At 30.5% G+C, this 8,697-nt stretch overlaps 1 pseudogene; it reads right to left on the reverse strand.

Moving 5' to 3' along the window:
• Positions 1 to 290: 290 nt before the first annotated feature.
• LOC107469626 (fibrillin protein 5 homolog) overlaps positions 291 to 8,697 on the reverse strand; it is a 31,380-nt pseudogene continuing 22,973 nt past the window's right edge.

Raw genomic sequence — 8,697 nt, forward strand, 5'->3', positions numbered from 1 at the left:
GGGTCTGCCGCGGTGCCGCCGCTGTCCGTGCTGTTGGCGCCTCTGCTTCCTCTATCGTAGTTCAGCATCCTCCTTCCCCCTATCGCCGTCCTCTCTGGATTCTCTCGAACTTGGAGCAGCTCGCCGCTGTGTCACCACTCGCTGTCGTCTCGCCGGGCGCCGTCCATGTCGCCGTCGAAGGTTAGTGGCACTGTCTTCACTTCTTCGGTTCTTCTCTTCCTTTTATGTCCTGTTGTTGATTTTTGAATGTGAAACTGTGACTGGGTTAATAGAAAATCAAATAATTGATTTTGTGCTGTTGCTCTTTTTTTAATTCCTGAAACTTTTGTTGAAATTTTCTTGCTGCTGCTAAAAATAGAAATCAAATCATTACTGAAATTTCTGTTTAGCTTTATTGATTTAAGGTTTAGTGTGATTAGGGATTACTTGTTACTGATTTGTGACGATTGTTGCTGAATGCTAAAAATGGAAATCAAATCAAGTGTTGTTTTCCTGAATCTCTTGGTCTCAGTTTGTATGTCCATGAAGGGCTTCTTCTCTATGTTTTCCTTTTCGCATTCCAACATCCTTTGCCTCCTCACCGTCGCTATCGCTGCCACCTTGTCCTTTGGTTCTTGGTGTTTCGCCTCTTCCTGCACGAAACCTCTGTATAAGTTAGGAATGTTCTGCAGTGTGGACTCCAAATTTTAACTTTGTAGGGAGTACAAGGCTGTCCAAAAGATTTTACTCAGGGACCACTTATTCAAAACGCAGTTGAAGCATAAAAAAGTAAATAACTAAACAAAGCATGAAGCAAAGATCATAATAAACCACACTCAAAAGCCTTCAAATATAGGAAAAAAAAAACAACATAGGAAAAAGAAAATCTATGAATAAACTATAACAACCAAGTCTTGTCCAGTAGATGTCTAGATGAGTCAGTTATGGCCTGATTTGATAAAACTTTAACTTTTCAAGATTTGTATTAGCTATGTTTGGTAAATTAAAATAAAAGTAACTTTTAATATGCATAAGCTACAAAAAAATACATTTGATAAAATTACTTTACCATTAGTGAGTACTAATACTCGCAATGCAACGGTAATTATAATCACTATATCACAAATTTTCACCACTAGTTTCTATCAAGAAAAAAAAAAGGGACAAAACACTTAAAAATGGATTAATGAAAATATACATGTGTAACTCAAACCTATTGAGTTATGTTAAGACGACATAACCTTTTTAAACTCATCTTTAACTCCTTATTCATTCACTAAAGGATGGATGAAGAGTGAACCCACCATCAAAGCAAGTTCCACACTCTATCTTATGATGATGTAGTGATGAGTCAAAGTATGAGTTTTTAAAAATTGTCACCCCAACATTTATCGTAAATAAAATACTACTTAACCTTGAGGATTACGATTTCTATCTTCAATTTTTTCCAGCACAAAGATATTACCCTTGTTGTCCCTTCCAATCCTCATGGTGTCATCAACATATCTATGAGAAAGATTGAAATAAGAAACAACAAGAATTTTCATCAATGATAGAATAAAAGACAGAGAAAAACAGCAAGTTTCACAGCCCTTTAGTTTGTCCATGATATGATCTTAGGATACGTGATTTCCAACCATCCCTCTGGATTGAAGATGCCCAATAGAAGATTATAGTTTTTTCGGAATACATGCATCAACTGTGAATGCAAGGAAGAAAGTAATTTGAACTTGGAAAAATCAGACAAATATTCAAATACGATTAATTAGGCTAGAGAAAAAATGCAGTATCTAATAGCATAAAATTAATCTAAAATTGCTAAAAGTCAGCATAACAAACACAAATTTCCATCGACCCAAACCGAGAATGAGTTATCACCCCATCCATGGCAAAGAACACCACAAATAAAATTCAATTCGAAATTTGATATTTATAAAATAAACAAAAACTCTCTAATATTATCCTAATTGAATAATACAAACCGATTCAAAATCTTTATTGAAAAATAATATTTAAAACAAATACAAATTAAATTTGAGGTAGAATATGTAAAACCTAGATAAATGATATATATTTAATTGCATAAAAATGTGTATCGTGTCAAGATTTATCATACTGGCTTGAGTCTATTCGATATTATGTGTGAAAAAGCTTAGATAGTAGGAACGATGAGAAAAAATATTTAGAATAGAAACCCAGACACTTATTTTAAAGGTTTTAGTTCAAGATAGGGCCAATGGATGAAAAATCACAAACTGGTCCATGTTAGGCCCAAGCCCAAGGTTTATAATCCTTTCACCCTTTACATTTCAACACTCTCTCCCTCATTAACACAAACAAATTTGGCACAAAAAGAGAAGAGAGGAAGAAAGTGGTGCCCTAAAGTCACTATTCACACCCACACAAAAATCCACATAACTTTCAATCCATAACTCCAATCGAAGACCTGTTTGCCATCTCGTCGTGTTCTTTGATTCTATACTACTTTTGCGATAAGTACTCCCAATAACCTTGAGCCACTTTTGAGTTTCCCTTCTATTTCACGTTTTGGGTATGTGAATATTGAAGTATTGTGATTTTGATGCTTTAGGAGAAGTTCAAGTACAATATCTAGCAAAGTTTTGATCTAAGATTGAGTGGTACAAGGTAAGAAAGCTCAATCCTTTTACTATCCCTAATTTTGAGTGAAACCCTAGTATGATTGTTGTATAATTGGTGTAGTTAGATTATATGGAGTAGCTTAGCTTGTCAGTTGTTTTGGTGCGTGGTTGGGTGCTCGGAGTAATCATGGAGCTTTCATTAGAGCTTAATTTGGCCAGAAAGAAAAGGACTCAAAGGTTGAAAATCGCCATCATTAAGGTATGGGTTTTAGTTTCGAGTAGGCATTATGCAAAGTTATGTAAAAAACTAGGTTAATTGCCTTAGGATAGGATTGAATGAAAATAGTTGGTTGAAGATTGAATAATTGTTATGATATAGTGTGAAATTGAGAAATGAATATGCTTGAGCTATTTATGTATTGTGCTTGGATAAATGTTGTGATGGATTGCCTTTGAGAGACCTTGATATGAAAATTTGGGCCAGAGGTCATGATAGGGTAAGGTATCCCCTATTTGATAAGTAATAATAAGTGTGTAAGTGCCATGTGACAAATTGTGGTTGAAATAATGAGTTTGGATTAATGATTGATGAGTTGTGATTGTTGTTGTGAATGTATATTTTGATAGTTTATGTTATACAAGTCGAAAGTGGGTTGATTAGGTTTGAATGAGTAGGAGGTGATTGAGTATTGAGAAATATGTGTTGTGGGTGTCTAGAAGTGGTATGTAATGATTTGAAATGAGGTAAATTGGAGATTTGAAAAATGACAATATGCATATTTTTGGTAAAAATGGGTTTTTGACCAATTTTGATGGGCTATAACTCAGTGCTCGGAGTTCAGAATTTGATAAAGTTTGTCTTACATTAAAGGTAATGATGAGAGCTTGAAAACAGTTTAAGAATGAACGAAAATGGATAATTGTCGCAAAAGTTATAGGCATTTGAAATCTGATCTAAAAATATGATATTGCAGACTTTGCAGAAAAAATACCGGAATTTTAGCCTGTGTGCGCACACACAAGGCGCACAAGTCAGAACGGGTGCAAAGACTCGTGCGTACGCGCACCAAGGAGATTTTACAAGTCGTGCATACGTATGAGGCGATGCGTACGAACGAGATAGGAATGACATTCTGATTGGTGCGTACACACAAGGTGATGTATATGTACAGGTCCTATTTTATAGAAGAAACTCTATTTTTGACCGTTTGGCTTTTCTGGCAAGCTTGTAGACCCTCTGTAAACCCTATTTGAGGTATGATTACTTATTTTTAAGCTCTAGATAAAGTGAGGCTAAGTCTAATAAATTTAAGTTTGAGTATTGAACAAAAAAGAGTTGTGATTAATGAATCTAAAGGTTATGAAATTGATTAAAGACCTTAACTGATTATTATTTGAATGACTGAAATGGCAAGGTCCGAGTGTTATCCCACTTGCGTGTTGATTTGATAAACTATTTTGACACACTCCGTGGATGCGATGTGATGTGGGGACGTCGATGCGTATCGCCCACATTCTCTCGGATGAAAGGTGAGACGACACTCTCCATTGAGATAATGGTACCATGATTTATTAATTTTTTTTCTCCTAAGAATGCAAACCGAGAGACTAATCTGTGAGATGCCAAGCGGATTTTATGTCGGGTTTGTCATAATAACCCACACGTGAGCTCATGGCCATGGGACATATATGCACCATGTGTATCTATCTATGATTATTTGGGTGTGCATATTGTACTTGGATTGCCTATGTGAATAATTTATCTTAAGTGCTAATTGTCATATTTGTTGTAATTGCTCTTGTTTGTGTTTGAACCTTATTACTTGTGCTTGCTACTATTTAACTGAGTATTGAATCAAATGATTTGAGATGCTGAGATATGTTGTGAAGGAATGAGGTTTTGGGACATTGAAATAACTGAGAACTTAGCATATTTACCCCCATTTGGATTTAGCAAAATCCTAGGCTTGAATCTTGTATGTTTGGAGCCTAGGATTTCCTAGTGGGTTTGCGTAGTTTTACATCGTCTCTATTTGGAACTATTAGCCTACTGGAAACCTTCGGGTTCTCACCCGTTGTGGATTTTGTTGTTTTCAGATGCAGGACATGACACACTCTATTGAGCGTGTTGGAATCTCTTTGGAAAGCGAATACTCTTTTGCATTTTATATCTAGTATAGTTATGCTCTACTTTTTTATATGTATTTGTATCTCCTTCTTAGAGGTTGATTTTGGAGAAGCAGGATTGTATTTTGGTTATACTTTTGTTTTGTAATACTTTCTAGCCGACCTTTTCTTTATAATATATATATATATTATATATTAATAAAATAAATTTATTTTAGCAATTTAATTATGTGAGATATAAAAGTTATGTAATAATTAGTGTGAATTGTTAATCTCTAAATATATAGACAATATAATAAAATTTCTAATGAAAAAAGTCTATTTTGATAATCTAACCATATAAGATATAAAATGTTAAGTTTAAGTTATCTATTTTCAAATATATATAAATATTTTAATTTTTTTTTTTTTTAATTCTTCTATCTATTTTTATATAAAAATACTTTAGTTTTTATAATAATTTCTAATTGAATGTAATAAGAAAATAAATACATAAAAATAAATTAGATTAAATTTTATTTTTTATGATATTAAAATCAAAATATATTAAGCAAATTATTTATTAATATGAATATATCTTATATATTATATTTATTAATTTATTTTAAATACATATATTAAAAGTATTAGAGAAACAAATTTATATTATTTATGTTATATCTTCTATAATAAAGATAAAAATTAGAATTTTATGAAAAAAATTTTTGGTATAAATGATTCTTTTTTTAAATTAATTTTAGTTTAAAATAATATTAAAATATAGAATTATTTTTTTTATTAATAATTTTAATATGATGCTTTTAATTTTTTTATTTCCAATCTCCTCTTTATAAAATTTCTGGATCCGTCACAGATGAAATTTTTAATAAAATAAATTTATTTTGATAAGAAGTTAGTTTATTTTGATAAGAGATATAAGAGGTTAGCCTTTCTAAAAAAAACGATGTTATGCACCAATAAATTATACAGTGTCCGTGGGCTAGAGATTAAAAACACATAATTATTCATCTAAATGTCGAAACAAATTCAACATCCATTTAAAAGTGAAAATAAGGATGCATGCATCAATCAAGTGAGCTTTTTAGTTTACAGCTTTCAATTTCGAGAGACAGAGCAAACTGAATAAGGAATTTAATATAAAATAAACAAATATGATTAAAAACTTGCACTTGGGTCTTTCATGCACATAAGAATATAATGGTTTGGAGTAAATGGTGATTTTATTTTATTCGTAATTACAGGACGATTAAACAGCGATAATATATTATGAAGATTAAAGATGGATCGGTTCTGCAAAATTGAATTTATGCAGTGTTGATGAGGCAGCAGGGACAGCTGCTACAAAAAACCATATTTACTTCAATTTTCTTTCGACTTTGGTCATAGAAGACGATAGAAGGGATCAGGGACTATTCTCTTTTCACTTTTTCATTTTCTCTCAAAAAATTCTAATACGTACTAAAATTCACTAAATGATGTAATTAATTAAGGGCAATTTAGTTCCCTGATTTTTCACTTTTTTTTTTGGTGTCTAAGTTTTTCACTTTGTTAACACTAGTAATCAACGTGCTTGTTTATTTGTATTTTTAATACCTTAGAATAGAAGATATTAAAAAATAAAAATTAAATATAAAACAGAAACATGGGTATCTTTTAAATTTATGTAGGTATTATTTTTTTAATTTAAAATCAAGATTAATAAATTGTACAACTTATTATAGAAAGTTGAAAAATAGAAAATGATAATTTTAGAATTAGTAAAAATTAAAACTACTATGGTGTGTGACGTTTGACCAATTTAGTTATTATTCTCATTATTGCTGAATTATTGTTAAATTTTGTTTACCATAAGAATGTAGCATACATCTTCAACAACAGCTATGCGTTACATTATATATCTAATATATCTAATATAAACGTCTTTTTATGTAAGAATTTTTATTAATTTTAAATAAAAAGTCGTAGCAATTTTGTCTTGATTTATGCTGCAATTTTATTTATTTTAATTTAGAATAATATGAGCAAGAAATAAAAACCAAACATTGAATCATTTGATTATACACAGAAAGTATGATATTATTATGTTATAAATTATTAAAAAATTTAACTAGTTAAGCCGAAGTATATGAATGCTTCTGATCCGTCACCTTATAACTCAATCTTTTTTATACATTATGAGTTATAACTCGGCGTTAACTATCATTCATTCTTTTGCTTGTAACTGACACCTTCATTACCGACTTAATGACCATCATTTCTATCTTAATGACCAAACGGTCATAACATCAATTGTATTCATCAATTTTATGCCTATAAAAAGAACATTCTATATCTAATTTCAATAATACATTCTATATTTATAGAATTATTATAAACACAACATAACACATGATAACTTTCATTTCATGTCTTACATTCTATATTCATAGAATTATTATATACCTCTTAAACATTTACTGACTTGAGCGTCGGAGTGTCTTTTGCAGGTACCCACCCCCTTGTTCTCTCCTTGCCGACGTATAACTCATCCCGACGAGAAGCTTAAAGACATTCATCGACGGACGAGCTATACACCGGCCAAACTCAGCAAGAACAATTGGCGTACATGTGATATTTGTCATTTAGCAAAATAAAAGAAACTACCTTTTTTTCTTAGTACTACTACTATTACATCTCAAAGCTTTGAATTAATATATGTTGATATTTTGGGTCATTTTTCTAAAAAATTATTCATGAGCATAAATATTTTTTTCTATTGTCGATGATTTTACTCGATATACATAGTGACTTTTTTAAAAATCTTATACATTCAAATTGCTTCATTTTTACGTATCATAATATTCCACATCTCATAATCGATTAATGAACCAATCCGAGAATAAGCTCGGCTTTCAATCAATCCAAAACGAACTCGATTTTCAATCAATCCGAGCATAAATTCACTTATCAAATTTGCTTATTTTTTTTTCAAAGTTCTCTATTTACACAAGTAAAATTATATATTTTATTCAACATAGTTTTACATTTATATTTTGAGTAACTAATACTTACTGATTTATTAGTTATATTCAAACCTCAACATATGTTCTATACAATAATGATATATAACAACCATGTCAATTGCATTTTTATTTCATTATGTATTATATTCTATTGCTTAATAATTTTATTTATACAATTAAATGACAATAATGATGAGTTTAAATCTTAAAATTGGATACTATCAAAAAATTAATTATATATCAATTGTATATAACTGTTACACTATTCACTTTATGCTATTAAATTTTATGTTACTATTTGTTTAATGTAGAAAATTAAACAGGCAATTTATTATTATTGCACAAAGAATATCTCTCGTCATACTGTAACTACTAGAAACATTATACTAAATGTATAATTCAATAACTGTTATCTTATTGCTTTATTATCAAATTAAAGCATGTCCTACAAAACAAAATTCAGATATTCACATTTGGCATGTATGACATTCATATATGTCGTCTTCTTCTCTACAATTATCAACTTTCAAGGTATATATATTTTTTTTACTTTGAACTATTTTACTTTTACAATATATATTATTCAATATATGTTGCGACTTTATACCTATTCATTTTCTCAATTTATCTTATTCATGTCAAACCTTCACTATAAATTGTAAATATTCAATAACTAATTGCTTTGAGCGAGAAATTTATCAATAAGTTGTTGTGGGCTGGAAAAATTCCCAAGACAATGAACCATTATATCCTCGGATCATACAATCGATTCCGTCAATGGATATCCATCTCTGAAGTTTTCAGTTCACATACAATCAAATGCTAAAATTGTTCTTAAGCGGAAAAGTATCCCCCACACAACTATCTTGATTGAACGACTCTTATCACTCAATTATTTTTTGAATAAGTGCCGACATAATAACCCGACTAAACTTGGGGCTCACCATATCATTATTCACTCATCTTTTAACCGAGTTATAACTCATTTT

Source organism: Arachis duranensis, chromosome 10, assembly GCF_000817695.3.
Source record: "Arachis duranensis cultivar V14167 chromosome 10, aradu.V14167.gnm2.J7QH, whole genome shotgun sequence".
Lineage (NCBI taxonomy): Eukaryota > Viridiplantae > Streptophyta > Magnoliopsida > Fabales > Fabaceae > Arachis > Arachis duranensis.